General features: G+C 44.7%; 1 protein-coding gene and 1 pseudogene across 3 annotated transcripts in view; both read left to right on the forward strand.

Moving 5' to 3' along the window:
* Positions 1-25,289, forward strand: part of LOC144491523 (neural cell adhesion molecule L1-like protein) — a 554,136-nt gene that overhangs the window by 206,164 nt on the left and 322,683 nt on the right. The gene's annotated exons all lie outside the window — the stretch shown is intronic.
* On the forward strand, positions 2,281-2,435 carry LOC144491524 (large ribosomal subunit protein eL39-like; annotated as a pseudogene).

Consider the following 25,289-nt stretch of genomic DNA (forward strand, 5'->3'; position numbering starts at 1 on the left):
TCCAGGAACCATCTCCATCATAAGAACAGTGCGTTACTTTGTTTATTAGAATTAACTCAAATGGAAAAATCTCATTTTGAGAATGACCTTCAACAGCGCATGACAAAGCTGCTGTTACTTCAGTACATGTGCAGTTAACAGTAATGCAAATGAATTGGAGCAACATGATATCCTGTGATAAATCCTGTTACCTTCTGCACTTATTGTACCTGTTGGGTTTTGCTGTCCAAATGCAAAAAGGAAGGGAAAGTAAAGAATATGATTTTAGCAAGCAGAAATATAGGGAACATTAATGTCCCAAGGGGAGCATTGAAATTTCAGGAAATCCTCCGTAAGAAGTGAACTAAGTAAAGGAGCTTGTGTGGTTAGTTCTTGTGTGAGATGGAGATACTGATGTTGAACTGGGGTGGGCACAGTAAGAACTCTCACTACACTAGGTTAAATTCCAACAGATTTATTTGGAATCATGAGCTTTCGGAGCGCTGCTCTGAAAGCTCTGAAAGCTCGTGATTCCAGATATACCTGTTGGACTTTAGTGCGGGTGAGACTTCTTACTAATACTTGTATGTAAGGCCTGCAGAATCACTAGAAACCTGTAGATGGTGCTGTTGTGTTAAATAGACAATGCAAATGCAGCAGAGAATCTGTGGCACTATAGTGCTTCATAATACATTGACAGGAATTAATGGAAAATGCTGATTGTACACAGGTGGTCTGCCTTCCTCCAGGAAGATAACAAAAGTTGTCTCCATTTAGGGAAAGATGATATATCGTCACTCCGATAAAGATAAATCTTATTTCTAACATGCCGTGATTGCTTAAGAGAGTATCTACTTGTAGATTCTAATTAAGGCAGCAGCACATAGACAAAGCCTCTCTTGAACTTTCTCTAAAAAGTGTAGGGAGATCTTGGATTTATTTTTTGGTCAAGCCCATCCATTCAGCTGCTGTTACTTCCCATCTTCTGTGCATTAAGCCAAATGTCTCCCAGTTTCCCCCTTCGACCCTAGACATGATCCTACATCCTACGTGGGGTTATGCTGCAACTGTACAGGACCTTGGTGAGACCACATTTGGAATATTGTGTGCAGTTCTGGTCACCTCACTATAAGAAGGATGTGGAAGCGCTGGAAAGAGTGCAGAGGAGATTTACCAGGATGCTGCCTGGTTTGGAGGGTAGGTCTTATGAGGAAAGGTTGAGGGAGCTAGGGCTGTTCTCTCTGGAGCGGAAGAGGCTGAGGGGAGACTTAATAGATGTTTATAAAGTGATGAAGGGGATAGATAGAGTGAACGTTCAAAGACTATTTCCTCGGGTGGATGGAGCTATTACAAGGGGGCATAACTATAGGGTTTGTGGTGGGAGATATAGGAAGGATATCAGAGGTAGGTTCTTTACGCAGAGAGTGGTTGGGGTGTGGAATGGACTGCCTGCAGTGATAGTGGAGTCAGACACTTTAGGAACATTTAAGCGGTTATTGGATAGGCACATGGAGCACACCAGGATGATAGGGAGTGGGATAGCTTGATCTTGGTTTCAGATAAAGCTCGGCACAACATCGTGGGCCGAAGGGCCTGTTCTGTGCTGTACTGTTCTATGTCTATGTTCTATGTCCATCTCTTCTGTCGTCTCTCCCATTTCATCTTATATTCTTTCCAAGCTCAACTTGCTCATGCGACCTTTCACTCTCCTATTAAAATGCTGACCCCTCATCTTCCATCCCAATCTGTTACTCTAGTCAGCATTGAAAATGGTTTCCTCCTCTCCTCAGACGTCATCATCCTTTCCTTTCCGAGACTGTTCAACATCCCTTTGCTGCGAAGACTTAGGGGGAGTTTTACCATTTTGAGTCTAAGTGCCGAATCCGGGTGTCAAATAGATCCGAGCCTGGAATCCTCTTTCCAGCGCCCCCATACGTGTTTTGCCGGCTCCAGCCCGATCCGCGCTGTGGGCGGGGCTTAGCGCTGGCGGACCGATCGGAGCTCTGAACTGTGCAAGCGCAGTTCGAAAAAAATCTGACAGCGCGCCCGGGCGCGAAAAAAAGGAAAAACAGAAAGCGGAGAGAGTGGCTCTCTGATGATCATCCTCTGGGTCGGGGGTGGGGGGTGGGGGGGCGCCGGGGGGGGGGGGTGACCAATCATCCCCTGGGGGTGGGGGAGGAGAGGGGGTGTGACATCTCATCCTCTTGGGAGGGGAGGGGGTGTGACGTCTCACCCTCTGGTCGGGGCGGGTTCTGCTGTCAGTCTGCGGCCGATCCCTCCTCCCGGAGTGGATGTGCGGCCATGCCATCCCACAGAACCTTCAGGAAGAAGCGATTCCTCACTTAGAAGATGAAACAGAACCGGCTGATTCCACAGTGGATCCGCATGAAAACCGGCTACAAGATCTGTACAAGTCCAAGAGGAGAGACTGGAGAAGGACCAAGCTGGGCCTGTAAAGGGATACACCATCGCTGGTACACTACCAGCCACAGATTACTCTTCCCTGCAGGGGCAAGAGACGTCACACCCCCTTTCCTCCTTACATCCCCCCCCCCCCCCCCCCCCCCCCGCAGTCTCTGACCCCCCCCCCCCACCAGTCTCTGACCCCGCTCTTTGGAGGCTGCAGCAGCGACTTTGGACTTTTATTCGGCAGGTCTATTACAGCGCGGACGCGGATCGGGCCAGAAGACGGTAAAGTGGGATTTGGCGGTAGAGATGGGCGCGCGGTTCTTTAAGTCGATTTAAATGCATGCAAATACATTTAAATCGTCGGGCCGCCCGATTCGGGCGCAGGCCGGACCCACGCCCGAATTGGGTGTCGGTAAAGCCGCGATCTGCTCGGATTCGGGTGCAGATCGCGTTAAAGGCCCGACGCCCAACTTTACCGTGATTTCGTGCCCGAAAACGGGTGCAAAGGTTTGATAAAATCAGGCCCTTAATTTTGACATCTCTCTCTTTGCTATACAGCCCACATCCTTGAACACGTTGCCATCTCTCTCCTTTATGTTGAAACATCTACAAGCAAAGCTAGAGAAAGTGACATGGTAGAGGAAGGAGCAGCTTTAGCTCTCGACGATGAAATCATTTCAATGATAAGGGAGGATAGGGTGTGAGATAATCAGATAATGAGGAGAATAAAGGAATTAAGACTGTATTGGGAACTGTGTATCAGTGCACTGGTAGTTACTGAACTGTGAAGTAGGTTCTTTCATGAGTTGTGGGCATTGCTGGCAGGGACAGCATTTGTTGCCCACCCCCAATTGCTCTCAATTAAGTGGCAGTTAAAAGTCAACCACAATGGTGTGGTCCTGGAGTCACATGTAGGCCAGACCAGGTAAGGGCAGCAGATTTCCTTTTCTAAAGGACATTAGTGAACCAGAGGCGTTTTTAATGACAATGATCAATCGTTTCATGGTCATCATTCGACTTATAATTCCAGATTTTTATTGAATTCAAATTTCACCATCTGTCATGGTGGAATTTGAACCTGGGTCCCCAGAGAATTACCCTGGGTCTCTGGATTACTAGTCCAATGATAATACCACTGCGCCACTGCCTCCCCCTGTGTAGAGAATATATGCAAAGATTAGGTAAGGATGCAGTGGAGGTAAAGTGGTTCTAACAGGTGATTTTAACTTGTATATTGATCGCGATAAACCAAAGTAGCACGTCAGAAAGACAGTGAATTTCTTGTGTGTGTTCAGAATAGTTTTCTATAACAAGAGGTCATGCAATCATAGAATCATGGAGTCCCTACAGTACAGGAAAAGGCCGTTCGGCCCATCAAGTCAGTACCGACCTAATTCCCAACCAGGCCCTATTCCTGTAACGCCACACGTTTACCTACTAATCCCCTTGACACTAGGGTCAATTTTAGAATGGCCAATTAACCTAACCCGCACATCTTTGAATGGTGGGAGGAAACCAGACTACACGCAGGAAACCCATGCAGACACGGGGAGAAACTGCAAACTCCACACAGACAGTGACCCGAGGCCAGAATTGAACCTGGGTCTCTGGCGCTGCGAGGCAGCAGTGCTAACCACTGTGCCACCATGTCACCCCAATAAGCATGAGGCATGACAGTAAGTTGGGTAACAGCTGAATGGTGAGTGAATGCTTATCTCAAAGTAATCATCATCATAATATAGAATTTGAAAGAAAAAAATGCAAACGCACTCCTGAGATTCTGGTACTTAACAGTGATGAAACAAAATGTTCTCTGAACTGGGTCCGTCTGCTAATAAATACAGTGACAAAGTATCAGTGTCAGGTGCTCATAAGATAATTTATTGTGACACAGAACCAGTTTATACTATTAAAGGACAAGAACTCTATTTACAGGGGAGTCGAGGGTTATGGAGGGCAGACAGGAAAGTGGAGTTAAGGCCACAATCAGATTAGTCATGATCTTATTGAACGGTGGAGCAGGCGCAAGGAGCCAAATGACCTCCTCCTGCTTCTATTATGATCCTACAAGATCATAGAAGATTAAAGAAGTAGGAGACAAGATAAAACATACAAAGTGCAAAAAACAACATATCCTGCGGAATGGCGGGGGTGGGGGTGGGCGTCAGATACAAAGGTTAGCAATCGATGATAAAATAGTTACAGCAAGGAGTATGAAACTAAATTCGCAAGGAATATCAAAATCAACACATTTTTTGCAATCATGTTAGAAAAAAGGATGGTCAGGAGGGAACTAATGTTGAATCAAGGAATACTCACCAAATATAATGTAAGAAAATTAACAGTAATGAACAAAAGAATGACACTAAAGAATATCTCATCCCGAGGAGCAGATGGTTTCTATCATTGGGCTTGAAGAAAAGTCAGTGAGAACATTGCAGATGAACCTGGAAATGTTGTAAATTGTGCAGAGACTAACAAAACTAAGGAGGTCTCAGACAGAGTGGCCTGGTGGCACAGTGGTTAGCACTGCTGCCTCACAGCGCCAGGGACCTGGGTTCGATTCCCAGCTTGGGTCACTGTCTTTGTGGAATTTGCAAATTCTCCCCGTGCCTGCGTGAGTTTCCTCTGGATGCTCCAGTTTGCTCCCACAGTCCAAAGATGTGCTGGTTAGGTGGGCTGCCCATGCTAAATTGCCCCTTAGTGTCAGGGGACTAGCTAGGGTGAATGCATAGGGTTATGGTATAGGGCCTGGGTGGGATTGTTGTTGGTGCAGACTTGATGGACCAAATGGCCTCCTCCTTCTGCACTGTAGGGATTCTATGAGAGTGATGAATGACTGGCACATAATAGAAAACATTTAATGCAGAGGAATATGAAGCGATTAATTTTCGTCGGAAGAATGATGAGAGGCAATACAAACTCAATAGTACAATATTAAATGGTGCACAGGAATACAGAGACATGAGGGTGTATGTACCCAAGTCTTTGAAGGTTGTAAGGTGCATTGAGAAAGCTGTTGAAATCACATATGGGATCCTTGGCTTTATAAATGGAGGCATGGGGGTAATTTTAACCCGAGAAACTGATCTGTTTGGGTTGGGGTGGAGGGCCTGATAAATTTGTTTCCTGATCCAAGCAGCTGCCCGTTTACTGCTTTCCTTGAGGCTGGGAATGGGCAGATAACCAATCTGCTCATTGATGTTAGGTTGGAGCCTTAAATATGATAACGAGGCTGTGAGCTACATTACCTTTCAAACTTTCAACGAACATCGGGAAAACTGGCAGCCTCATCAAGGGGAGGACTTGCTGGATACAGGAGGTAAATGTTTTCAATACTTACATCATGGAACTATGTGCCTGCCTTCGGAGCTTTATCAATTGGGTAAGCCTTCTGCACCCCAACAAGTTTCCCCGAGGTCTCTGATCCCACCAAGAAGCCTCAGATCTATCCCCACCCAATCTGATACCATCTGCCAAGCCCTGTTCACTTTCCCACTCATTTCCAGGCCTGCAATTCTTGCACACCCGCTGAGGCATCTTATCCAATGATGCCCCTCCCTCAGGTTTCCCATCTCCTTATCGACCCAGGATTTACAGTGCACCTGATCAACAACCACCTTCTTCGAACCCCCTCCCCCCAATTCCCCACACGGTTTCCAATAAGGGGCTGGAACCAGAGGACAAAGATTTAAAATGGTTGTTAAAAGAATGAGAAATTACACGCTGAAACATTTTTTTAACTCAGTGAGTTGTTGTACTCTGGAATGAAAAGGTGGTAGAAGTAGATTTAATAATAACTTTCAAAAGGAAATTGGATAAATACTTGAAAATGAAAAATTGTGGGGGTTTTAAGTAAAGAACAAGGGAGTAGGACGTTATCTATTCCATAAGTGTAACTGTGTCAGGCTGTTGCTTGACTAGTTTGTGGGACATCTCTCCCAATTTTGGCACAAGCCCCTTGATGTTAGTCAGGGGGACTTTGCAGTGTCGACAGGACTGTCTTGCAGTTGTTGTTCCTGGTATGGGAGGCGGCTTGTAATGTGTAATGTTCTGAGACTGTGACTGAAGCAAGTTGTAGCTACAGTGTGGAGTGTGTTGGCAGCATTCCGTCTATACAATCCTTTACCCAATCAGGACTATATAATGTTCACACTCACTGGTAAAAATTTAGATGCCTTTCACCCAGTAAGTAAGTTCTTCCATTCATCACCTTGATGAAATAAAAATGGTTTTGGGCAGAAATTAACTGTTATTTAAATAATGAGCTAAAAACAAATCCACAACTGCTCCTGTCCAGAAATCTCCTGTTTGGAAACAATAGTTGTCCAGAAATGTTTTGAGCAGAGCCCAGCAACTCAGGGACTCAGAACTCGACTGTCAAGTGCAGTACTTTGGCAGTGGAAACATGGACGATACAGTATCCGGATGAGTAAACACTTTTTTTTTACTGCTTTGTAATGTTTTATCACTTTATGTTTCAGGTAAATATGAGGTTTGGGGTTTTCCAGTTCTCGCGCTTCTGATTAAGCATTTTAATTTCATTCTCTAATCCAGAAAATGCCTTTATCCCAAGTCACCCAGACTAGAGAGGTTATGATGTATTGTCCTAGCAATAGTAGTCTGAGGTTGTTGTCATTCAGAGTGAGGATTGGTTATGTTTAAGGGTATGTGTGAAGGCAAGGAGGTTGCTTTCCTGAAAGTGTTGCTGACTCAAATGGTATGACATATAAGTTCTGACAATGCAATTTAAATGTAAATTCGTCCATAAAATAATACAGTATTCAGCATTTCTGGACGAGACTCAGTTGACATATTCCTGAATGTAACTTTGGACAATGGTGATGCTTTTTCTTGACAGTTTTCCTCACAAGTTATACTTTAGGGTGCATTTTCACTTCACAGTGATGCTGAAGTTGCAATATAGCTGTGAAAATGGGGATTTATATACTCGGGAGGGAAATGATGTGACAATCCCTGAAGGAGACTGTATCATGCAGATTTGATGCTGCATGGATTATAACTCAAATGCACTATCAAACCTAATTTACGTAATCTCAGAGAGGATCCTTGGACCTCTTCGACTCCAATTAACCTGCCTGCAGTTAATCTAAATATTCAGAGATACAGACACCGTTTCCTCTGGCTCCCAAATTATTCATATTGTAATGACAGAGCTTCCTTCTGGGCAGCAGTTCCAACTGGGCAGTGCAAACCAGTCTCAACTCTAAGTGGAATGTAAATGAAGCACACAAGATATATTTTATCTGGAGCATGTTTTGCTTTTCCTTGGTTGCCTCATTTAGAATCTGTTCAAGGCAGAACAATAAAACATCGGACTGAATGATAACACGGTGAAAATAGGCCAGTATCCCATCCACACTGACATATTGTTAGGTGCAATGACGTTGGGTCACATTCCCAACGTTATCATGCCAGAGTGTAATAGTACACTAGGCAGCCAGCCCTAGACATTGGGAGCCTGCCACCATATCCAACTTGTTTAACATTGGGTTGTTAAGCTCAGGCTGACTGTAGTAATACACACTGGGCGCAATAAAACTGTTAGGGTAAAACATGCCAGGTGAGAATATTGTTTTTTGCACTGAAAAAGGGTGGGTTTAAAAGCAGCAGCTAGGTTCTTTGTTTGACCTCCGCAGCTCAGGTGCTGTGAGTGCTGTTATCATTCACTATTAAAGATGTGGTTCCAGGGCATCGCAGTGGTTAGTACTGCTGTCTCACAGCACCAGGGACCTGGGTTTGATTCATGGCTTGGGTCACTGTTGGGTCAAATGGCCTCCTTCTGTGCTGTAACAAGTCTGTGATTCAGTTGTGCCTCCCCGACGTCCTATGAGGTTCCAGGGCCTGGCTTAGTGTCCAGGCTTCCAGGCCACCTGTCACCCTGGCTCTGGTGCTTGGTACAGAGATAAAGGATGTACACCAGACCTTTCAAGCTTCCCCTTCCTTCTTGGAGGCTGGTGTCGGTCCTTCAGGGCTTGAGGTGTAGCAGATGAAGGTTCACAGAATCAGAACAATCAGAACAATCAGAACACAGGCATCAGGGCCATGAATGGTGACTTTTGTGCATGATGCTGTCTCAGACTTCAGAGATACCCACAAGTCCCTTATCGAGCCTTTCCTATACTTTCCATCTACACCAATAGACAGAGAGTGCAGACTGACTCACCCTTGCAGATGTTAAAAAGTCATTTAGCCTCTTCTACACTGTGTCCAGCTTCAAGGCACCATGCCAACACTGTTGACCTCTGCAAACCAGGCAGTTTGGGACTTTTTCTGCTTCCTCTCCACACATTCCCTTCTCTTGGCCACCTGTGGAGGAATACACCACTCTGTCTACCTATGACTCCACTTTCAAGGAACTAAGAACCTGTACTCTGAGATCTCTTTGTTCTATAATCCTCCCCAGCACCCTACCATTAACTGAGTAAGTCCTCCCCTGGTTCCATCTACCAAAATGCATCACCTTGCATTTATCTAAATTAAACTCCATCTGCCATTCGGCAGCCCACAAGCCTAATTGATCAAGATCCCTTTGCAATCCAAGATAACCTTTTTCACTGTCCACTATGCCACCAATCTTGGTGCCATCTGCAAACTTACTAACCATGCTTCCTATATTCTCATCCAAATCATTAATGTAAATGACAAATAACAGTGGACCCAGCACCGATCCCTGAGACACACCGCTGGTCACATGTCTCCAGTTTGAAAAACAACCCTCTTCAACCACCCTCTGGCTTCTGTCAAGAAGCCAATTTTGTATACATTTAACTACCTCACCCTGGATCCCGTGAGATTTAACCTTATGCAACAACCTACCATGGGGTACTTTGTCAAAGGCCTTGCTAAAGTCCATGTAGACAACATCAACTGTACTGCCCTCATCTACCTTCTACATGATTTTCTACTCACAAAGCCATGCTGACTGTTCCTAATCAGTCCTTGCGTCTTTAAATGCCTGTAGATCCTGTCTCTCAAAATACCTTCCAAAAACGTACCCACCACAGATGTGAGGCTCACCGGCCTTTAGTTCCCAGGCTTTTCCCTGCACCCCTTTTTAAACAAAGGCACAACATTTGCCACTCTCCAGTCTTCAGGCACCTCACCTGTGACTATCGATGATTCAAATATCTCTGCAAGGGGATTTCCTCCCTAGCCTCCCACAATGTCCTGGGATACACTTCGTCAGGTCCCAGGATTTATCTACCTTGATGCGTGCTAAGATTTCCAGCACCTTCTTCTCTGTAATGTGTACACTCCTCAAGACATCACTATTTATTTCCCCAAGTTCCCTAACGTCCATGCTTTTCTCAACAGTAAATACTGATGAGAAGTATTCATTTAGGATCTCGCCCATCTCTTGTGGATCCACACGTAGATGATCTTGTTGATCCTTAAGAGGCCCTACTCTCTCCTTAGTTACTCTTTTGGCCTTTATGTATTTGTACAAGCTCTTTGGATTCTCCTTTACCTTATCTGCCAAAACAGTCTCGTGTCCCATTTTTGCCCTCCTGATTTCTCTCTTAATTCTATTCCTACACCCCCTATACTCTTCAAGGGATTCACTTGGTTCCAGCTGCCTATGCATGCCATGTGCCTCATCCTTCTTCTTGACTAGGGCCTCAATATCCCGAGTCATCAAGGGTTCCCTACTTCTACCAGCCTTACCCTTCACTCTAAGAGGAATGTGCTTATCCTGAACCCTGGTCAACACACTTTTGAAAGCCTCCCACTTACCAGACGTCCCTTTGCCTTCCCACAGACTCCCCCAATTAACTTTTGAAAGTTCCTGCCTGATACCATCAAAATTGGCCTTGACCCAATTTAGAATTTTAACTTTTGGGCCAGACCTATCATTCTCCATAGCTATCTTAAAACTAATAGAATTATGGTCACTGGTCCCAAAGTGATCCCACACTAACATTTCTGTCCTTGCCCTTCCTCATTTCCCAAGAGGAGGTCAAGTTTTGCCCCCTCTCTAGTTGGGCCATCCACGTACTGAATGAGAAATTCCTCCTGAATACACTCAACAAACTTCTCTCCATCCAACTCTCTAATACTATGGCTGTCCCAGTCAATGTTGGGAAAGTTAAAATCCCCTACTATTACCATCCTATTTTTCTTGGAGCTATCTGTAATCTCCTTACGTATTTGCTCCTCAATTTCCTGCTGACTATTTGGGGGCCTATAGTACAACCCTATCAAAGTGATTTCCCTCTTATTTCTCAGTTCTACCCATATAGACTCAGTGGCCGAACCCTCGTATATATCCCCATGATGTTTTCCCTAATCAAAAGTGCAACTTCCCCTCCTCTCTTACTTCCTATTCTATCTTTCCTATAGCATCTGTACCCTGGAACATTGAGCTTCCAGTCCTGTCCCTCCCACAGCCATGTTTCAGTAATTGCTCGAATATCCCAATCCTACATACCCATCCATACCCTGAGTTCATCTGCCTTGCCTGTCAGGCCTCTTGCATTGAAATAAATGCAGTTTAATCTGGACTTCCCTTGCTCTCTGCTCTGCTTTTGCCTGATCTGTCTGGTACTAGGATTACTGACACTGCCTTTACTACTTAATGTGCTCTCTTAAACTTCTGTGCTGTCCTCAACCTTCTCCTCTGTCTCCCTACTGCTCTGGATCCCGCCCCCTGCCAAACTAACTTCAAGGCAGCTTCAAGGCACCATGCCAACACTGCTGACCTCTGCACCCACCTCCAACCAGGCAGTTTGGGACCTTTTCTGCTTCCTCTCCACTTATTCCCTTCTCTTGGCCACCTGTGGAGGAATCCATGTTATAACTATTCAGCTGCTCAATACTCAGACCATCACAATATGCAGATGATAAGAATGCCTGCCATGTGTGTTACCTGCCAAAAGCACTTACTTTCTAAACCTCTGCAGAATTCCACACATCATTCAGCTGAATTAAATTTACTTAAGTCAATGCTGCACAATTCAAAAACTTCCTGCTTGATTTCAAGTGCAGTAAATCACCTGACACTGTCCCATGCCAGCTACCCTTTTAAATTAGGAACCACGATCTCTTTCTGGATCAATGTCTACAAATTAGGCCACTGGACATCCCACGCTCTGACTCCGATCGGGCAGGGAAATGACAATTTAGTGACGCTGCAGTCTGCAAATCCACCCTGCGGCTATTAATTGGATGATTGCCGTGTTATATGGCGGAAGATGATGGGGGGGGGGGGGGGGGGGGGGTGGGAGATGGGGAGCCACCCATTTCCAGGTGTGAAGCCTGCCCACCGAAGTGTGTCGCAATATTCAGCCCATAGTTTTAAAGAGCATATTAGGTTCATAATATAAAATGCAGCAAATTGGAGGAGTGTTATTGTTTTGAATAGAATTTGACTTTATCTTGTGAGGGACCAGACCAGAAACTCTAAGGTATGTTATGCAGTTAGCCTAGACCCCAACTTTCGCATTTGATTTTGGCATTAGGGTGAGCATAAGGTGTTTTGCTCCAGGCAATTGACCCACGAGCAAGCTTTTATCAAAACAAACTTTATTCAAGAACACAGTTAGAATATAACAAAAAGAATTAGCATAATTTTTACCAATTAAAATACTTAAATATGTCAAGTATAATTCTTAACAGCTAGTTATCTTTCTTGTTTGAATTTAGCAGTATCCCCCATAGACGCAAATCCCTTCCTCAGAATTAGTTAGCACAAAAAACATGTATGCTCACATGGTGGTAGATTTCCAGCCTTTTAAGTCTTCTGGACAGAGATCCAGATAGCAGTTTCCAGAGAAGGATATATCCTCAAAACAGCGAAACTTCAGAAACGTAAACCTAATCTCTGGCAGCTCCCAGTCTCCAAACTTCAGAGGGGTGAATAGAGAGGCACTGCTCTCTCTCAACTCAAAAGCAGCATCTAAGTTTGAATATTCTGTGTAAGCCTAGCTCCACTCAGTCATATGACCCTACCTGTCAATCAACCTAATCAATTCCTACTCTGCAAAACTCCAGGGGAATTCTCAAAAATAACAACCCTGTACTAGTCCAGATTAAAATGAACATTGTAGCAATTACAATCAATTATGCTGCTGCAGTAACAATCCAGGATGTCCTCAACCTTCTCTTCTGTCTCCCTACTGCTCTGGGTTCCACCCCCTGCCAAATTAGTTTAAACCCTCCCGAGTGGCTCTGGCAAATCTCCCCACCAGGATATTAGTCCCCCTCCTGTTCAGGTGTAACCCGTCCCTCTTGAAGGTCACACCTTCCCCAGAAGAGATCCCAATGATCCAAAAATCTAAATCCCCGTCCCCTGCTCCAGCTCTCAAGTCCTGCTCAAAAACATGATGAAAATATATTTCTTAAATGCACAGTATCTTCACAGTTTTTGAAACGGACACTGGTTTAGCAAGAATCTCATTTATTATCTTATACGATTCCCGCCTACTCTTAAAGACTTTCTTGATATATTCATTTACCCAACATTTGGCTCAACTTCATCATTCTGAAGTAATCGAGCATAACACCAACTGCAAATTCAAATGCCACAACTCTCACATAGCTAACTTTCTTTTTTATTCATTCGTGGGATATGGGTGTTGCTGGCTGACCAGCATTTATTGCCCATCCCTAGTTGCCCTTGTTCAGATGACAGTTGAGAGTCAACCACATTGCCGTAGCTCTGGAGTCACATGTAGGCCAGACCTGGTAAGGATGGCAGATTTCCTTTCCTAAAGGACATTAGTGTACCAAATGGGTTTTTCCGACAATCGCCAATGGTCATCAGTAGATTCTTTTTTCCAGATATTTTTTATTGAATTCGAATTCCACCATCTGCCATGGCGGGACTCCAACCCAGACCCCCAGAGCATTAGTTGAGTTTCTGGATTATTAGTCTAGCGGTAATACCACTAGGCCATCACCATCAAAGTTAAACAAATCAATATCGTCCGGATGAATGTTAAGTCTTTTCAAGAGCACAACTGGAAAAGATTTGCTGACCAGGTGGCATAGGTGCAATGTCTCTCCAACGAACTAGCTTTTCCAATGCATTTTATCTTTTGGAAGTTGTGCAACTTTGATTTGATTTATTATTGTCACGTGTATTAGCATACAGTGAAAAGTATTGTGTCTTGTGCGCTATACAGACAAAGCATACTATTCATAGAGAAGGAAATGAGAGAGTGCAGAATGTAGTATTACAGTCATAGCCAAGGTGTGGAGAAAGATCAACTTAATGCAAGGTTGGTCTATTTAAAAGTCTGACAGCAGCAGGGAAGAAGCTGTTGTTGAATTGGTTGGTACTTGACCTCAGACTTTTGTATCTTTTTTCTGATGGAAGAAGGTGGAAGAACGAATGTCCGGGGTGTGTGGGGCCCATAATTATGCTGGCTACTTTTCTGAGGCAGCGGGAAGTGTAGATAGAGTCAATGGATGGAAGGCTGGTTTGCGTAATGGATTGGGTACATTCACGACCTTTTGTAGTTTCTTGTGGTCTTGGGCAGAGCAGGAGCCATACGAAGCTGTGATACAACCAGAAAGAATGATTTCTATGATGCATCTGTAAAAGTTGGTGAGAGTCGTAGCTGACATACCAAATTTTCTTAGTCTGCTGAAAAAGTAGAGGCGTTGGCATCAGTGCAGCTCCTTTGCAGGCAATTTTATCAGTTGTTACTCAGCTTTGGTTAGAAGCCTAAATTCAGAGTTAACAATCACTTGCTGAAGCAGTGCCTTAGGCTGTGAGAAATCTGTTCATTTGCTTCCCCAGGACAGTATTTTCAATTCTTTATGTCTTCACTGCAACTGTGAGGATTAATTTTCTGAGACAATTGGAATGGCCAGAATGGGTTCCATCTGCACCCTGTTGTCATATAACCTAATTAAAGAAAGGCATTTTCGACACGCATTCTAAAATTTTGACAAATATTTTAGCTGTTTCCTTGTATTTGGCTCTGGGGAGTATGATTACCCCAGAACAGTTGGACTCATTAAAAATAGATGAGACATTCAAGCAGAATTCTGCTCTTCATTAAAGGTAATTTTAGTGCAGGGTAATATACGAAGAATGATAGCATTTACCTCCATATCATTTTTGTGCAATTAAACTGCTTCCCTCCATAAGGGACACCTTATGTGTCTAGTTTAAGTGCAGTGAACAACTGGGATGAATTGTGGCAGGTGGAATCTATTTCACTTTCATTATTGACGAGTTTACGGCCTGTCCTTGTGCTGCACATGCTATCATCCTAGCTTACCGCTTCTGTGGCCCAGAATATGAAATATTTAAGCAAGGTGTTATTTAGGTTTGTAGCGATAACAACATTTTATTACAAATTGAGTGGGAACTGCCTTTGAACATTGGAACGGTCTGCCCAAGCAGTAGGCTGGCTCAATAAAGGACTCGACTCATTTTCTGTCCTCTGACGCTCAGTGAACTGCAGTGGAGCAGCCAGTTCACTCTGAAGCTATATTCACTGAGGCACGAACCAAAGAATGATTTCTGATGCCCGCAGGGGGTGGATGGCAGGAGCACTTTATGTTCATTTTGAGCGGATGCGGAATATCTCCCATGTAATCATGATGCTCACTCTGTTACGCGGAGTATATGTAGCAATAGAGCTCATTTGTGGTCCCATTCCTTTTGAAGTTAATTGTAAGCTGATGTGCACCACTATTCCAAATATGTCAGAAAAGTATATCAGTGATTGCTCAGGAGAAGCTTAAATCATGTGTACAATGTGAAAATAAGAAAGGGCATAAAGATGAGCTTGCGCAATGCAGGCTAGTGAGTCAGAGACACGTACAAGCTTAAAAACACAGAAGGTCATCCTGAAGGAGGTCATCATGCTCATATGGGAAGAAATGTATTGACTGGAGTTTTGCAGGGAAACAACAAATATGTTGAACAAAGAAGAGACTATAGGGGGAATTTTTCCACCCCGCCCGCCATGGGAATTACAGCGGGCGGGGGGGCGGACCATGCAAAAGTCAGCTTACCTTGGGCGAGGTTTTCCAATTTAAGGGCGAGCACACCCGGAAAATCCCGACCTTTGGGTGGAATTTTCCCAAAATTTGTCAGACTCCGCCTCTGAATGAAAACTGGTGTGTATCTCTCCAGATGCACTGCCAAGTTTTCAGACAGGATCTTCAACCAGGGTGGTTTACTTTGGCAAGGCGGGGCCTGATAGAACAGGCAAGGCTGGCTCCATACAGATCAGGGCACCATCTTTAAATTGTACCTCGACGAAAGCTAAACTTTCTGACCGCACAAGTATAGGGATCTCTCTTCTCCTCCCACAACGGTATCATGAGCACCCTCCCCCTCACAGGCAAATCATCCACCGCCCCATTCACTGGAAAGTTCCCCCTTCAAACGCATCAGCCTTTTCTCTTAACCCTGGCACCATACATAACGGGAACTTCCCCAATGGGGCTCCCCAGAGAGACCACCCCGGCACTGTCCCACGCACATGTTGGCACTGCCAGATGGGTACTGTCAGGTTGGGGACAGTGCCAACCTGTGTCGGGGACAGTGCCAACCTATGCCTGAGGCAATGCCCAGGTGTGTCCCTCTCCCCCCGGGATCTATATTTACCTCGGCACCCCAAGTGGGAGCCCCTCGACTGAATCTCGTTCTTCTGAAGCTGTTGTAAATCTTGCCAAGGTGACCTCATGTCAGCGAGATTTGAATATTTAGGTAGGGGCAATCATGCATCAGGAAGGCCCGTTAATAATATTAAAATTTATTAAAATCCATTAAAATGAGTAGGAACTTTGTTATGTCACCGACGAAGGGCAGGGAAAATTGTGAAATGAGATCTCACCGGTGAGAATCTCATCTCCCATTTCTTGCAAGATTTAGAGCCTGCTTTGCTGTTTACACTTGCAGCGAATGCAGGCACAATATCGCCCCCTACAAGTTTTGAATTAAATGCATTTCAGGATCAAAGAGCCAGTGTAGGTCAGCAAGGATTGAAGTCATAGACAAACTGAATTATGTGAAAGACTGAAAGCAGCCTGCTGAATTTTGAACAGATTGGATTTATGGAGGATGTAAAACCAGCAATGAGGGCATTGGAGAAATCTATTAGCATGGTAAGAGATTGGCGTCAGTGAGGTTGGAATGTAGGCGGATGATATTGCTGAGGTGGGAGTTATCTGCCTTGCTTATAGATTGGATGTATCATTAGCAGTCAGCTTTGGTTTATAGAGGATGTAAAAGTTCAATGAGAAAACATAGATGAGGAAGAGGATGAAAGGGGCCAAGGAAAGCTCCTCTGCAAACACAGAATAACTGTACCGGGAAGAGACGAGAAGCTGTAATTTGAAACAATAATAGTGACCATGGTGAATTGTCCCTTCATAGAATCATAGAATCCCTACAGTCAAGAAGGAGGCCATTTGGCCCATCAAGTCTGCACCTACCACAATCCCCCCTGGTCACTATCCCCATAACCCTCACGTATTTACCTCGCTAGTCCCCCTGACACTAAGGGTCGACTTAGCATGGCCAATCAACCTAACCCTCACATCTTTGGACTGTGGGAGGAAACCGGAGCACCCGGAGGAAACCCACGCAGACACGGGGAGAACATGCAAACTCCGCACAGAATGCGACCCAAGGCCTTAATTGAACCCGGATGCCTGGCACTGTGAGGCAGCAGTGCTAACCACGGTGCCACCCCATGATCTCCTCAACCTCTCAGTGATGTTTGATATAGTCAGCCACACCATTGCTTCACCTCCATTGTCCAGTTTGAAGGGACAGCTCGCTCCTGCAGTATTTAACCATTTAATTCAGCAACAGCTTACAGTTTTAAATGCCATTTGTGTGGAGAAGTAAAAAGTGACACGGGGTAAGAGGGATCAGCAGTGGGTACTAAGGATAGCTGATAGTCCCTGAGACTTGTGATACAGGACTTGCAATAATTGATCAAACCCAGCAATATTAGAAAAGACAAATAGAACTTGGTTTATAGAGATGTAAAAGCAGAGCACAGCTCTCAGGAAGCACTAACAACCTGCCTCAGTACGCAGAGGGCCCGATTTTACCATTGCGTCATGCCCGTTTTCGTGGTAAAGTCGGGTGTGAGGCCATTAATGCGATCCGTGCCCACGTCTGCGCAAATGGACACATTACCGAGACCCGGGAATGGCCGCGATCCGATTCGCGCCCGAAACTGGTGCAACGGCGATTTAAATGTATTTGCATGCATTTCAATTGAATTAATGAGCTGCCCGCCCAACTTTATCAGCATTTCTCCCTTTATCATCGCGTTCGCCGATCTGGAATCGCGCCGAAATGGACACGCTGAATAAAAGTCTGATTCAGGCGTTCCAGCTTCTGAAGAGGTAAGTTAAGCGCTTCCAACGGCTCTCTGACTCAGATTGGTGGTGGAGGGTGGGAAGGGACGTGGGTCAGATCATTCTCTGGCGGGGGGAGGGGGGGGGGAGGAGGGAGGCCCGATTGTTGTCTGGTTGGAGAGGGGGGGGAGGGGGGCAGATCGTTGTCTGGTTGAGGGGGGGGAAGGGGGCAGATTGTTGTCTGGTTGGGGGGGAGGGGGCAGATCGTTGTCTGGTTGAGGGGAGGGGGGGCAGATCGTTGTCTGGTTGGGGGGAGGGTGGCAGATCGTTGTCTGGTTGAGGGGGGGGGAAGGGGGCAGATTGTTGTCTGGTTGAGGGGGGGGGAAGGGGGCAGATTGTTGTCTGGTTGGGGGGAGGGTGGCAGATCGTTGTCTGGTTGAGGGGAGGGTGGCAGTTCGTTGTCTGGTTGAGGGGAGGGTGGCAGATCGTTGTCTGATTGTGGGGGGGGGAGGGAGGCGGGCCAGATCATTCTCTGGTGAGGGGATGGGGAGGGAGGAGGAGGCGGGTCAGATGTACATTTGGGGGAGGGGGGGGGGAGGGGAGTGAGGCCAGATCATTCTCTCGGGCGGGGGGGGGGGGGGGGGAGGCCAGATCATTCTCTGAGGGGGGGGGGGGAGGGGAGTGAGGACAGATCATTCTCTGGGGGGAGGGGGGGGGTGGAGTGAGGCCAGATCATTCCCGGGGAGGCGGTGGGGGAGGGGGGGAGGAGGGAGGCAGGTAAGATGTATCTCTGATGGGGGGGGAACGGGAGGTCCGCTCTGTTGGGGGGAAGGGGGTCGCGATCAGTCTGGGTAGCGGGCTGGTGGGTTGATAAGGGGGACAGTTTTGTTGTGGGGGTGGGGTGATGTCTGTGGGGGGCCATCGCTCCCGTTTTCGCTCCCGAGCTGCTTTCTCTGCTTTCTGCGGCCTGGGAGCGATCTGACACGGGTGCGCTTTTTCAAATTTTTTTCTAACTGCGCATGCGTAGTTCACAGCGCAGATCGTTTCGCGCGTGCCAAGCCCCGCCCACAGCGTGATTCAGACTCGCGATTGTTTTTTTCAGGCTAAGTGCTAATGGGGGCTCCTGAAAGCAGATTTCTAAGTCGGATCTGAATTGCGCCCAGATTCAGCACTTAGAATGAAAATGGTAAAATCGGGCCCAGTGTGTACTGCACTCGAGATGTAGGCCCTGATTCAGTGGTCAACAGAAAAGTGATGACATTCGCCTCTGACCTCGACTGAAGCTTCACAAAGGGATTGAGTGATTTTTGTCATGAGAACTTTACCCCTTCGCAGTGTAACTGAATGCAGAGCTAGGCTGCAATTATGTCATTGAGCTGTCCAAGCAGCCAATCACATGAAAGAATTTTCATTGGTAGTTTTAAAGATTGGCGTACACAAACAGGATTAATATGGCAGCTAAGGTTTCATTTTTTAAGAAGCAGCATAGCCGAGGTGAAACAGTGAATGACAGGCCTCAACATCAGGATTTTCGCATTAATCTGCGCTTGTGCGAAATCCTGAAATTGTATGCAGATTCCGAGGAGTAATGATGTAGAACAATAACAATTCACTGTCAAAATCCTGAAAACCTTGGCTCATCCTGTTGGAGATGACACTGCAAAGGGCAATTAAATCAATTTCTTCAATTTGGCATTTGAGCTACAGAACCGGCAAAAATTTAAATTCTAGAAAGTGAGGCTCAGTTATAATTTTACCAAGGTGTTCAAGATTTGAAGGACAAAGATACACTGAATAGTGGGATAAAGTCTAGATGTAATGCTTTAAAAACTGGCCTTTCACCTTGCAAGAATTTCCCAGCTTGCTTTTGGAGTTTTACAGGGTTTCTTGCCAACTTAATTTATATTCTACTTATTTTAAAGTATGTTCCCTCATCCGGTAATCTCACTGACTGAATGGGAATCTAATGCCTTCATTACTTTAACAGTCATAGTCATACGTCCTCTGAGCCTATATTTCTCTCATGGAAATTATCTCAACTGCTTGAAACTATCCTGAGGGTCTTATATAGTTTAAGTATTGCGTTCCTGGTTTTATATTGCATTGTCCTACAATACCCACTGGCCTCATCACATTTCTTGTGGACCTTCAGTAAGTTGCCACTTATGATGCTCAGGTCTTTTACTTGTTCAATAAACGTTAGCAGGAATTCCTAAAGTCTCCCAGGCCCACATGCAGAGCATACTGAAGGCTGTCTGCTACACAGGCCCACTCTCCTAACTAAACCCTGAGGTCAGGCCACAGAAGAATTATGATCTCACTAATTGAAAGGCTTAGAGGGCCCATTACTGTTCCTATTTTCCAATGTTCATAGTAATGATCCTACTGTAGAACCCTGGAGACTGCCAATCAACTCCCACTGATAATGCACCTCTGCCTGTGAACTTCCATACAATGATTTTTCTAGTCCGATCACAAATGTCGTCTGATGAAATCTGTCTTCAGCAGTTGTCCATGTGACAGTTCACTGAAGGCTGTTTTGAAATCAGGATAAATTATTTCTACTGCTGTCCAATTGTTCAGGGTGGCACAGTGATTAGCACTGCTGCCTCACAGCACCAGGGACCCGGATTTGATTCCCAGCTTGGGTCACTGTCTATGTGGAGTTTGCACATTTTCCACGTGTCTGCGTGGGTTTCCTCCGGGTGCTCCAGTTTCCTCCCACAGTCCAAAGATGTGCGTGTTAGGTGGATTGGCCATCTAAATTGCCCCTTGGTGTTGGGGGGGGGGGGGGGGGGGGGAGGGGTCAAGCTCAGGTAAAATACATGGGGTTATGGGTATAGGGTCTGCATGGGATTGTAGTCGGTGCAGACTTGATGGGCCAAATGGCCTCCTTCTGCACGATAGGATTCTATGATTCACTAATTTGATCACTTCCTTGAAGAACATATTCAGTTTCTGAGACAGTGGCTGAGAGCTTACTAGCTCACTGGACATGGGTTGGGAGGTGGAAGGGCTAGTAAAATTGTGATGGAAGGTATTGGGCTAGAATCCCAACTTCTTTCCACTACTCGGGAAGAATTCAAAAGCTGGGAATGACAGCAGCCCAGTCACCAGCTGGCTGGAGGTGGGCAGCCATTTACTTCAGCTAACGGCCCCTTGCATGGCTAGTTACTACAATGCCAGGATTTTGTACTGGCCTTGGAATGGCCCACTGCCAGGGGAGGCTTTCAGCTCCATTGAGATGATTTCTCAGGGAAGGCAAAACCATCCTTCCAGCAAGGGTGACATTGGCTGCCTTTATGTTCTGACACTCCTGCTGGAGGGCGCGACCTCTGGTCACTGGCCGCTGCTTGCCTGGCCTCAGCACATCAGGAAAGTTTCTTATCGGCCATCTCAATTTGGCTAGACCTCCTTCTTCTTGCAGCCTCAGTGGTGGCCACTCTTTCGGTGACACTGCCAAGGATGTTGAGCTGCCAGCCCTCTGGGTCAGAAGCTTGGAGATGCAGGTCACCATCTTTAATTGGGCGGTCATCTCAGTGGTGGCTTCTTAATTGGCAAAATCTTCTCCACAGCTGTACATCTGTGCTGTCTTGGGAGCTGTGTTTGCTCCCTGTGGCAGAAACCACAGCCTGCTGGTAAAGTTCCAGCCAATATCTCTGCTTCCTAAAGCAATGCTGCAAATGTCTAATAACTTCTAAATCTCCTAAGGTGATTACCAATCACATCCCTTACAACACTTTCCAGAATCTTCCCTACAAAGGCCACCAACTATACAGGACTACAATTAGTATGGTTTCTTCAAAAGCATGGTTTCTTTCCATTCAGTTTTGAGACCGCATGAGCCTTCCTCGGAACTGATGGATTTCAAAGAGTTATTAAATATATGAAGTAAATAAGCTTAGAAAATAACTCATCCATTTCTATCAGTAGTTTTGGTAAGTATCATTGAGCCCTATAGACCAATCAGCCTTATTCTTTGCTAAGACCATTTGTCACATTTAGTTGTATATATTTAATATTAACAGCACCTCAAAGCTGGCACTTAAGGATCACATTTTAAGGATTTTTAAGGATCGCATTCAATCATAAAAACAGAACCAAAATATCCATTTAGCACTTCAGTCCTTTTTTGATTTTCCCAATTATTATGTATAGTCCGCAATCATTTTATGATTTCTGATATAACTAGAAAAGAAAGTTACCACTTTTTGCTGGAGTCAACCACAGTGCCTTTTGTCTGGGTGCCATTTTAGCATTTCTAATAATGGGTTTAATTTACCTTCAACTATATTTTGTCTCTATCCCAATTTGCTGACTATTTTCTCCAAACCCACCCCCCGTATCATAAAATGTGGGCTGAAAATTATTTTACTAAGTGTCCTGTCTTTAATCTATGTTTAATATTGCTTGAATTCATAGTTCAACTCTAAATTTATTTATTTCCTTCAGGGCTGGTTGGAATAAAATTATTTTACTGAAGGAAAATTGGTCTCTGAGGTGTCTTGGAAGAGGAGGATTTAGTTTTAGGGAGGAAGACAATTTGTATTTTATGGTGTGGGGCGTATCAGAAAAATGTTTCAAAGAGCTAGTGATGAAGGAAAGCTTGTCTCCCAGCACGTTGTGACATTAAGGAACGGTGTTGCTATTCTTTATTTCCCAGAACTAGAATTCAAACTGATGAATGTTATAGACAAAGAACACTGAAGTTACATGTTTCTGATCTTAATGAAGATACCATCAGCTCACCTTTCTCGTGGACCAATAATGTCAATAATTTCACCTGGTTGGGGATGTGATTTTTGCTCAGTATTTTTAAAAAACCACGAGCTCCTAACATGTGACTCTCTTCTCTCACCACACTGGGAAGAATATTTTAATTGTGGAATTTTTCTTTATTCAAGTTTTTTAAAACAGCAATTGATTAAAGATTTTGGATGGAGTCAGTTTTGAGGATGTGACGTCTTTGTTACCTGTAAATTCATATAGTTGTCTATCTGTGTCGTGTGTCTATTTTCCCCTTTCTCCTCTTTTCATGCAGGAGGTGAGGGTTATCACAGCATAATATGGTGGGAAAAGGAGATGCAGAGAGCCTCAGGTCACAGTACTCAGTAGCATCTACTGAAAATTGTGGTCTAGAACCCTCAACACATCACTTCCCAACTTCTACCTCTACCATTTTTGCATTCACTTCATTTAGTTCCAAAGACGCCACATCCTCAAAACTGACTCCATCCAAACTCTTTAACCAATGGTTATTTTTTAAAAAAAGCTTTTGATGTCTTGAATACTTGAATAAAGAAAAATTCCACAATTAGACAATGGCCAAGGCAGGATTTTCTGTGACTGGGATGGAATGCAAGACCAGGCAGGCACCTGACAAAGTCTGTTGGACTGACTGCTGAGCCTTGTACACCCTTAACTGGCAGAAGTAACTGGTTTTATTTTCAGCTCTTGCACTCTGATGCTGAAATGAGCATCAATAACAGTATTGATCAACTCCGCGGTGGCTCCACAAGCAGTGACTGTTAATTACAAATGGCATTTTAACCCTTGTGTGTAGCTTGTATAATTTATGCATTTTTAGAAAATGCTTAAGAAAAGCCACTTATGAAAGATCCTTGACAGTGTAAACTTTAAACTGAATTAGATTGAACGAATCAGCCCATGCGTGCTCTATAATCTCGTGCATGAGTTTAATGAAATGCTGTTGCAGCTATACTTAGCTTCAAGGATTCTCTGCATTTAAGTTGGAGTGTCCCATGGTAGCCATTTTTGTATAATTTTCATTTGCCCTTGGTTATGTCCGATCTGTCCTATGAAAACTCATCTGAAAATCTGAAGGTCATTTATTGCTGGTTTATTCCATGATGTGGAGACTAGGTGGCTGTTACTATTTGTTTTTTTCTAAAAATACATATAATCTGGCAAGAAATTTATTGCCAAAGATTTAAAGGTATTGCCTTCCAGTAAAAATATAACACTAATTTGTTTAACTTTAATGTTCATTACATTTCCATTTCATTACTTGGTTAAAAAGCCTAATAAATCCATAATTAAAAAAAGAGACTAATTATAACCATATTTTGACCGAGGGCACATTGATATGCATCAAATAAGTCATATGTGAATTATTGTAAATGCATAATAAATGTATTGCTATGTACAAAAGCATAGTTTCAAAGTAAATTTTGCTAGAAGAAAAAGGCTGAAAAAGATGTATAAGAACATTCGAAGTAGGAGTAGATGATATAGCTCATCTTCCCTACTCTACCATCCAAATAAATCACACATAAACTTTCCCATCAACTCTACTTCCCTGCTGTATCTCATATTCCGAAATTCCGTTTTTTTTAATTCATTCATGGGACATGTGCATCGCTGGCTGCCAGCCCAACCCTGGTTACTCTTGAGAAGGTGGTGGTGAGCTGCCTTCTTGAATCGCTGCAGACAGCGTGCTGTGGGTTGACCCACAATGCCGTTAGGGAGGGTATTCCAGGATTTTGACCCAGCGACTGTGATGGAACGGCAATATATTTCCAATTCAGAATAGTGAGTGGTTTGGAGGGGAATTTGCAGGTGGTGGTGTTCCTATGTATCTGCTGCCCTTGTCCTTCTAGTTGGAAGTAGTCATGGGTCTGGGAGGTGCTGCCTAAGGATTGTCTAGGATGCTATCAGTAATGCTCAAAAGATTCTCAATCTTAGTCTTTACTATACTCATACTTTGAGCATCCCAATCCCTCTGCTAGGGTAGAGAATTCCAATGATTCACAACCATCTAAGTGAAGAAATTGCTCCACATCTCAACCTTGAATGGTCTAACTGTTCAACCTGAGCCTAGTGGCCCAGTGGTTAGCACTGCTGCCTCACAGCACCAGGGATCCAGGTTCACTGGATCCCTGGGGCTGGATCCTCGGGTCACTGTCTGTGTGGAGTTTGCACATTTGCACGTTCTCCCTGTGCGTGCGTGGGTTTCCTCTGGGTGCTCCGGTTTCCTCCCACAGTCCAAAAATGTGTGGGTTAGGTTGATTGGCCATACTAAATTGACCCAAGTGTCAGGAGGATTAACAGGGTAAATGTGTGGGGTTACGGGAATAGGGCCTGGGTGGGATTGTGGTTGGTACAAACTCAGTGGGCCGAATGGCCTCTTTCTGTACTGTAGGGATTTAATTATTCTATCTGACTTCTAGTTCTACACTCCCTAGCCCAGGGAATAGCCTCTCAACACCTGCCCTGGGAAGCTCCCTAAGAATGAGATCTCCTCTCATTGTTATAAGTTCCAGAGAATCTTTCCTTTTCTCCAACCGCAATATATTTATCTCCTGCACGTTTCCAGATTTGACTATTCTTCAATGTCTTGTGAAAAGTAAACTTATTTCACTTCACTCAGCAGTGTTGTACTTGTCAGATCATTTTAAAGATTGTTTGCAACACCCTGCCTGGTTCTGACAATTATTAATGATGGTGACATTTTTCACAAGGCATTCCGGACTGCATTTCACAGAGAACAGAATGGTGGAATAAATTATTTTAGCATCACAGTATCAAAGGCATAATCAACTAGTTTCCAAACATCATAGCGACATTCCTCAAGAATG

Source organism: Mustelus asterias, chromosome 3 (assembly GCF_964213995.1).
Source record: "Mustelus asterias chromosome 3, sMusAst1.hap1.1, whole genome shotgun sequence".
In the NCBI taxonomy this organism is placed as follows: Eukaryota; Metazoa; Chordata; class Chondrichthyes; order Carcharhiniformes; family Triakidae; genus Mustelus; species Mustelus asterias.